Source organism: Aotus nancymaae, unplaced genomic scaffold (assembly GCF_030222135.1).
Source record: "Aotus nancymaae isolate 86718 unplaced genomic scaffold, 86718_ANA_hifiasm-v0.15.2.pri h1tg000041l, whole genome shotgun sequence".
Taxonomy (NCBI): Eukaryota; Metazoa; Chordata; class Mammalia; order Primates; family Aotidae; genus Aotus; species Aotus nancymaae.
Genome location: NW_026988455.1, coordinates 12,371,672 through 12,380,534, shown reverse-complemented (window position 1 = coordinate 12,380,534; position 8,863 = coordinate 12,371,672). Strand labels below are relative to the sequence as shown.

Here is an 8,863-nt window from a genome sequence, read left to right as displayed (position 1 = left end):
TAATCCCAACACTCTGGGAGGCCTAGGCAGGTGAATCACCTGAGGTCAGGAGTTCGAGACCAGCCTGGCCAACATGGCGCAACCCTGTCTCTATTTAAAAATACAAAAATTAGCCAGGTGTGGTGGTGGGCACCTGTAATCCCAGCTACTCGGGAGGCTGAGGCAGGAGAAATGCTTGAATCCAGGAGGCAGAATTTGCAGTGAGCCAAGATTGTGCCATTCCACTCCAGCCTGGGAGACAAGACCGAAACTCTACCTCAAAAAAAAAAAGAAAAGAAAAAAAAAGAAAAGAAAGAAAATGCAGTTCTTTTTCTTGGTCCACAAGGCTCACTCCACTCCTCAGCCCATACAGAGAGAGATTCTAATCTCTGGATGGGCTTACCAACTGTACCAATCAAGTGACACTTAACAGAGAATGCCTCAGGACACAAAGAAATACCTTGAGATCCCTATTCCCATCATCTTTGCTTCCTCACCACTCACGGCCAACCAGTGACAAACCACCCCTTGGGATCAGGAATTTATCCCTTCCTTAAATGCTTTATTTGGATTATTCTCTTTATTGTAATAGTACATGTGCACAGCAGAGATTAAGGGAGTAAACAATAGAGAGAGAATAAAAATAGAATCTCCTGTAATCACCCCACTCAGAAGGAACTTTGTTTACTAAGCTATATTACAGTTATTATAATTATAAAAAATTTATCTTTAAGTGTGTATTATAGGGCTGCAATGAACATTTTCATGGCCAAATCTTTTGTGTGTAGCCAGGAATATTTTTATTTTTGTTTTTATTTTCATTAGTTTTTCTTTTCTTTTCCCTTTTTAAAAAAATATTAAAAATTACTAAAATCTTTTTTTTTTTTTTTGAAACATATTATTGCTCTGTCACCAGGTGCCAGGCTGGAGTGCAGTGGCACAATCTCAGCTCACTGCAACCTCCACCTCCCAAGTTCAAGCAATTCTCCTGCCTCAGCCTCCCGAGTAGCTGGGACTACAGGCGCACACCACCACACCCAGCTAATTTTTGTATTTTAGTAGAGATGGGGTTTCACCATGTTGGCCAGGATGGTCTTTATCTCTTGACCTCATGATCCACCTGCCTTGGCCTCCCAAAGTCCTGGGATTACAGGTGTGAGCCACCGTGCCCGGCCCTATTAAAAAATTTTTAAATGAAACACTTCACAAATTTGTATGCCATCCTTGCACAAGGAGCATGCTAGTCTTCTCTGTATCCTTCAATTTTATTATATGTGTTAACGGTGGAGGGTGTACAGACGGTGTTTTCAACAAAGAATTGAACAAAATGCACAAAGAAAGGAAGGAATGAAGGGTTTTATTGAAAATGAAAGTACACTCCACAGTTTGGGAGTGCACCTGAGCATAGGAGTTAAAGGCCCCATTACAGAATTTTTGGGAGTTTAAATACCCACTAGAGGATTCCACTGTTTACTTGGGGTATGCCCTATGTAAATGGAGAGGACAAAATAAGGTTACAAAATCATCTACTTGGTCTACGCCCTATGGAGAGGATATTTCCTGTCATAGCTGAAGTGTGAATTGAACTTACGTTCCCTGCCTCTAGACCGTATTTTCCTGCCTCATCTCCCCACTGAGAGATGTGATTCCCATAAATTTTATGGAGGCAGGATTATCTACTCTGTCTAGTGGAGGCAGGGTAGCTCCTTAATGGCGAGGGGTGGTGTCTTCACCTGGAACTGGCTGGAAACTTTGTTGCATAATCATCCGAGGCTTGATGATCTCTGGGCGACAGGAAATGAATTTGGTTAAAAGATTTAACAGGAACTTCACGGGGTGGATACCTATGCTGTCAGAAATGTTTGTTGTAGAGATTCGTAAGAGGAAAAAAACAAATCTGTTCTGTTCTAGAATCTATGTGTTTCCTTAAGGTCTTAGCAGGAGCGATTCCATTTTGGTTTTGTTTGGTTTGCTGAGGCCTAGTGCATGAGCTCAATCCAAAACAATGGCCTCTCAGAATGTTTTTTTAATTCCCCCTTTTTTGGTCAGGTCCTTACTTAGGTGAGAGTGTGACAAAAACTTATGGCCTTACCACCACTCTCAGTTACCATCATTTTGGGTTTCCGGTTTCAGCATGTCATTCATAGGTTACAGTGTACTCACGGTTGCACATTTCTTTCAGCTCTTGTCATTCAAATTGAAAAGAGATCATATGACATTCTAGAGATGGCTGCATGCAAGCATTTAAAACCCTTCAGAGAATATAGAGCACCAGGGAGACTATTACTAAGACTATTGTGAGAATAATACCAAGAGTTTAGAGTATGCTTCTTATCCAAGTTACCTATAAACAAAACCTCCTAGAATTAAATAGATCAAAGAATGAGCTAGGTAAAGAGTTCACACACTTGACTAAGTAATTTCTTTGTCAATCCCTACCAATGAATTTCTATAATCCTCATTTGATGTATTTCCCCATAGGCCACAAGTGCCAGCAGCTGCACAGGTACTTTTCTGTTTAGCCAATTCTATTATTTGGCATAACTTTCACAAGAGGATTTAAAGTCTGTTACGTAACTATAGTCTTTACAGTAGAATTTGCTATAGAACCTATCATGAGAGATACATTTCTAATCATAGTTTCTTTTATTTTAAACCATGGAAAAAGGACCTAACAAATGATGCCCTTTTAGAATAGTGAAGGCCTTCTGGCAATATTCTCTTTAACCCATGATGTGGGTTAAGAGGAGTGAACCAATGTTTTGTTTTTGACTGATTATGAGACAACACATGTACCATTAAAGTTTCTTACCTGCATTGGGCCTTTGTCTTTTATCTATCAAAGTATACAGTTATCCACGTATATGACTGGCTGCGAACTTCTTCACAAATAAAAGTATACCCCATAAGTGCACATGACAGACTCCTTTTCCACCTCTATGTTTGTAGAGGCATAAGCAAGAAAAGGTAAGAGTTTCATGATAGTAGAAGTCTTAATCTGTGAACTTGGGAAAAGCTGTTCACATCAAGGATGCCATTGTCTTCTTGGGAGAAATTTCCCTGGTTAGCTTTACCTCCAGGGTTCCAATGGGTGCACAATTCCAAGAGCATGGAGGGACCCTTCTCAGTTGTGAGACCATGATCCCAAAGTTCAAGTTCCCAAAGTTTTGTTGTAGTGTGGATGGCAAAGACAGTCTTTCTTCAATGTTCTCAGAAGATCCAAACCATAAAAAGCTTTTTTGCCTGGTGAAAATACCCTGTAGCATAATCATCTACTTTATAGGCCAGGCGTGGTGGCTCATGCCTATAATCCCAGCACTTTGGGAGGCTGAAGTGGGCAGACCACGAGGTCAGGAGATCGAGACCATCCTGGCTAGCATGGTGAAACTCTGTCTCTACTAAAAACACAAAAAATTAGCTGGGTGTGGTGGCACAGGCCTGTAGTCCCAGCTACTCGGGAGGCTGAGGCACAAGAATTGCTTGAACCCAGGAGGTGGAGGTTGGAGTGAACCAAGATCATGCCACTGCACTCCAGCCTGGGTGACAGAGCAAGGCTCCATCTCAAAATAATAATAATAATAATGATCTACTTTATAACATCAGCCCTCTTGCATGGGAATGCTTTTATACAACCAGAAAACATGCATTAAAAATAACAATTGAATGAAATCCCTTCAAAAAATGTTTAAATGGCCCACCAGGTTACCAAATGTACCTGAAACTTTAATTGCTTTCCCAGGCATATGGGATCAAGTGTTGGTTATAAACTATTTTAATAATTTATAAGTCACTGTACCAATGTATTAAATTTGGATCATTATATCCTGGTTCTCCATCAGTTCATGCTTAGTTAACATTAGACTCACATCCTCTTGGATACCAGTTGTTTCCCCAAATTACGTACATAGCACTGACAAGAAAATTTGGTTATTTTTGTGGTTTACTATAACTTAGTATAACTGTAATTATAATTGATAGCATATACTTAGACATTAGAATTTTAGAACTCCCATAAAATGTAGGCATATATATTAGTATTATTCACAAAAATATAACCTAAAGAAGATTAAACATCATTTTGGCAATCCCATGTACCTAAACATGTCAAATAATTCTTTTTACCTCTTTTCTGGGTGTTTTCAGGGCCCCCAGATTCATCCAGAAAGCCAGGAATTAGGAAAGACAATTTTGAAACTGAAGTTTAATTTTGGAATTCCAAATTACCATAAATTATTTATTTTGCCAAAATAATGACTCAGAAATTGTAAAGATGCAAAAATCTTTTATAACCTTTTACCAAAAAAGCAAGCTTTCTACTGTTTTTACACACCTTGCATGTAAAACGGTTTCTAGTAGTTTTAATTGCATGTTATAATGACAAATTTCAACATAAGACCTCGTAAGTTATGTTCTGATAAGGTTTGACTATATCCAGCATAGCTAGGGGTATGGCCACCTCCACATGTCCTCAGACCCTCTGCCAAGAGCATCCTCTTTGAAGAGTCTGAGATCCGGAGGATCCTTTAGAGCGTCCTCCTCAGGGTTCCAATCTTAGAGTTCCAGACATCTCTGGCCTTAGGTGGGCACTGATGCCACTTTGCATGCATTCCCTCCAGAGCCTGCTGTGAGCTTTCCTTTGGTACCAGGGTGTAATCCCCGACGTTTAGCATCCTTATAATTTGATAAGGCCACACTTTCCCAGGCTTCTTGTTCCATGAACTTTAATGATAGGAACTAGGGACTGGGTGGGTTTCCTTTGCCCTTAGACAGTTGAGTATAAGGGAAGAATTTAGCAGAAGAAAAGAAGATTTAAGTCCCCTGAAACATGTATGAGTTTGCTCCAAACAATACTAGGGAGTGACCCCAGCCAATTGTCCTCAAATTCAAGGAACTACTAGGAAATAGTTGTTGAAAGACCAAAAAAGAAATAGAGGAAAAAACATAAAAAAGGCCCAGATTCCTTAAGTGAACCGGGTCATGGCAGTTAGGCATCTCCAGATGGAAACCCCTTAGTTTCAATGACCATGGCCAGAAACCTGCAGTAGCAGAAAGGAAAGGAAGATTCCCTCACTACAGTGAATACACAACTAGTGTTTTTACTAAAAGAACTCACAATAATCAATAAACCAAATGATGCCACATGAGAGGAGCCACAAAATCCTTAAGTTCAATGCTCATTTGATGAGGCTATCCTCTCAACATTGTTCACAAGGATTATTTAACCTTTTGTTACTTTTACTGATAGCAATCTTTCTCTCTCCTGTTCCCTGCTAGATATTTTACTTGTTAGACTACTATAACAATTAGAAAATTCATTGTATTTTGAGCTGAAAACAATCTCCTTTCAGTCTCCATTCATGAGTGCTAGGTCTAGGCCATAAAGACATTTCCCCTCTTTTCTGTGATGTGACAGTGCTTCCCATGTTTCATCCATTCCCCATTCCCTCCCTACTCAGGTCATTCTCAAGCTCAGAGTTTCTTTAATTGTTCTTCTATCACCAATGGGGACATATCTACTGACCATGTTCCATGCCATGTCTCCAAGAGACAACATTGGGCACATTCAGGTTGGTGTGGCTATGGACTGAGCTGCGTCTCTTTTAACAAAGCCAGGAATCAGCTGAGACACCAGTATGGCTATGCCATGGCAGCAAGGAGCATGATTCAGAGCAAGGCATACTCTAAACCTGCCCTAATAATGCTCATAACCATGCCCCAGCAACATCTACAGAGGAGACAGAGTTTAGAAGTTGAGTTCTGCCAAGTGAGAGGGGCTTGGGAAATGCCATGGGCTTTCCTCAGATCTTCCCTAACAAAGCATAAGGATGACAACAACAAATGAAAAATTCACCGGAAGGACTTAATGGCAGACTGGAGCGGCAGAAGAGTCAGTGACTTTGAAAACAGATCAATAAAATGTATCTTAAGAATAGAGAGGCAAAAAAAAAAGATTGACAAAAAATAAAACAGCCTGCAGAATTCATAGTACGATATAAAATCATCTAACGTATATGTAATTAGAGTCCCAGAAAAAAGAGACTGAGAATAAAGCAGGAAAAGCATTTGAAATAATAATAGTCAAAAAATGTTCCAAATGACATTAGATAGTAAGCTGCTCCTAGAACAAAAGATACGCTCTAGATCACACATTTGGGAAATCTAAGCTCTTAGATTTTTCAAAATGTCAGCAAGTGAAGAAAAGGGGGTAGAGTGGCGGTACCAACAGTTGTTGATTTTAAGGGGATTCTATATGCAAAACCAAAGTAAGAGCACCTAGGTCGACTGAGGTGCCACAGCCTTGTCCACCTGAATTGGATGAATGACCCAGCAGCTACTAAGTACCTACTCTGAGCTGCATGTTTGATGTGCATTAACTCACTGAATCATTAGGGAACTCTGTCACATAGGTATTATTTGAGGCTAAGAGCTGTTCGGTAACTTGCCCAAAGTTGCACATCTGATAAGGGTTGGAGATGAGATTCAACCTCAGGGCTAATTTCAAAATCTATTCTCCTAACAGCTCTGCTGTCTTCCCTTCATCTAGGTTGCTTATTCATGAATATCGCCTCCCCTTCAAGAAAGTACTGGATTTCCCCCCATACAAATGTAGGGAGTGACATGACTCACAGCCTTGAACTCATAGGCCAGTGAGGCTTCCTCTGATCCCCCTTTCATTTTGCCTGGATATCCCACAGTGCATGGAGCCACGTGGGACTTCCAAAGGCTGCTGGAACTTAGAAGCCCATGTTTGTGAAATATGGTCCTTTAGAGTCTGCATGTCCAAAGGTTCTTAGATCTTGAACTAATTAAAAAATTTAGAGTTCAAGAAAAGAATCTAAACCAAAATAACCAGCTGGATATACTTCTTAGTCCCAGACACTGGAAGTGTGCTGACTTCTGCCCAGAACAATCACATCATGTCAAGCCAGAAAACCCTATTACAAAGATACCTGCATTTGAAAAAATAACTGCACCACATGTAGACATACAGGTGCCCAAGTGTGGTGGATAAGCTCAGAGTTTCTTTAATTGTTCTTCTGTCACCAATGGGGACACATCTACTGACCATGTTCCACACTGTGTCTCCAAGAGACAACATGGGCATATTCAGGTTGGTGTGGTTATGGACTGGGCTAAGCAGATGTCCAAGAGTGAGTGAACAGTTCAGATCAATTCAGCAATAATTTGCTGAACATCTGCTATATTTCAGGCACTCTTCTATTGGTTTATCCTGCCAAGCAGCTGTGCTAGCTATCAAAAATCTGTGGCAGATAAGTAAGAGGCAACACAGTGTGATAAGTAAAATGAGTGACACATACAGTTTCTAAGACAGTGGAGAAGGGAATCATTCATTCATTCATTCTTTCATTCTATCAACACTTCCTGAACAAATATTATGTGCTGCAATGGGCTAAAACCCAGACAAATAAAAAGTTTCTGGCAGAGGAGACAAGTGAGACATTTGAGGCATAGGAAACTATAGACATGTATAGATGCCTGAAAGATCATGACATGTTTGAAGATCTCTGAAACATTTCAAATTGTGGAGAATAAAATTGGAGGGGGGAAAGCAGCAGCTGCAGCTGAGGTATGCAATCATTTCTTATGTATTGAGAGCAATCATTCATAATATGCAGAGGGTGCAATACTTTGCACTATGTGCAGGAAACAGCACAAGTAGACTTTGTGGCAGTCCAAACCTAGACATTGTTTTTTATATATTAGGTACTTGACAAAAGGCCTTTTATTTATTTATTTATTTATTTATTTTGTGAAACAGGATCTCGCTCAGACTTCCAGGCTGGAGTGCAGTGGTGCCATCATATCTCACTGCAGTCTCAAATGTCTAAGCTCAAGTGATACTACCTCCTCTGCCTCCTGAGTAGCTGAGACTATGGGCACATGCCATCATGCCCAGTGGTGCTTGATAAACTTCTCAAACTGCAGGTAGAGTTTATATGCTTATACACACGGGAGCACCCAGCCTCTGGCCCCATACAGATATCTTCAGTGATGCTCTGAAGAAGGTAAGAAGTCAGAGGAGTAAGGAAATCGCCTTTTTCTCAGGCTGGATGATCCAGAGTTGGTGGTTCCTCTTCCCCAACCAGTAGTCCACTGTGGGACAGGACAGATGCCCATCCTATACAATGGGGCTACCTCTCCTTATCCCAACTTTCTACCTTCCTTGGGTTCCACTGAGAGAGGGTTTAGATCATTGTCTTTCTGAAGGATTCATGTACGACCAAAGCAGTAAAAAGCTGGAGGCAGAAACAGGAATTGTATCCTTTTAAAAAAGTTAATGCCCTTTCTTATGTCTCAGAAGGGAAGTAAGTTCTCCACATTTGGGGCCTTTGCCTCTTTCTCTGTCTCCTTATCTTCCTGTCTTCTTCTCCTCTGTTTGGCTGTCGTTCTCTGTCTCCCCTCTCCCTTTCTAGCTCTGCCCACTGTCCCTGCAAGGATAGAAAGCCTTAGACCCAGTCACTTCTTTAGTCTGTAATATTCTGCTGCCTCTGGCTTTAGCTGGAGGCCAGTGAGGCTTCCTCTGATCTGTCTTTCATAGACACACTCATCTTTGGTGGAAGGGACAGTGGGGGGCAGGGGGTACTTCACCTCCAGAAGAGCCTGCCTCTAGATTTCCTTCAGAAATTCCTTACAGACAATCAAATGTGTCTGTGAGAAAAGCAATTTCTTCCAAAGATTGCTTTGTCTAGTCTATATAGGGGGTGTGTTCTCTTATTGGTATAACTTTAACTCTACTTCTTTTGAATTAATAACAGTAGACTTTTTTCTTTCCCTCTTCTATTAAGGTTTTTCCCAATAACTGAAAATCACTCTGCCTGTGTCACATAACACCAAGTTCAAATAGTTTCTTCCTCGTTGCTAG

At 40.7% G+C, this 8,863-nt stretch overlaps 1 pseudogene; it reads right to left on the bottom strand.

Annotated features, from left to right (window-relative positions):
• Nucleotides 1-1,160: 1,160 nt before the first annotated feature.
• Nucleotides 1,161-1,275, bottom strand: LOC135268703 (U6 spliceosomal RNA; annotated as a pseudogene).
• Nucleotides 1,276-8,863: the final 7,588 nt, after the last annotated feature.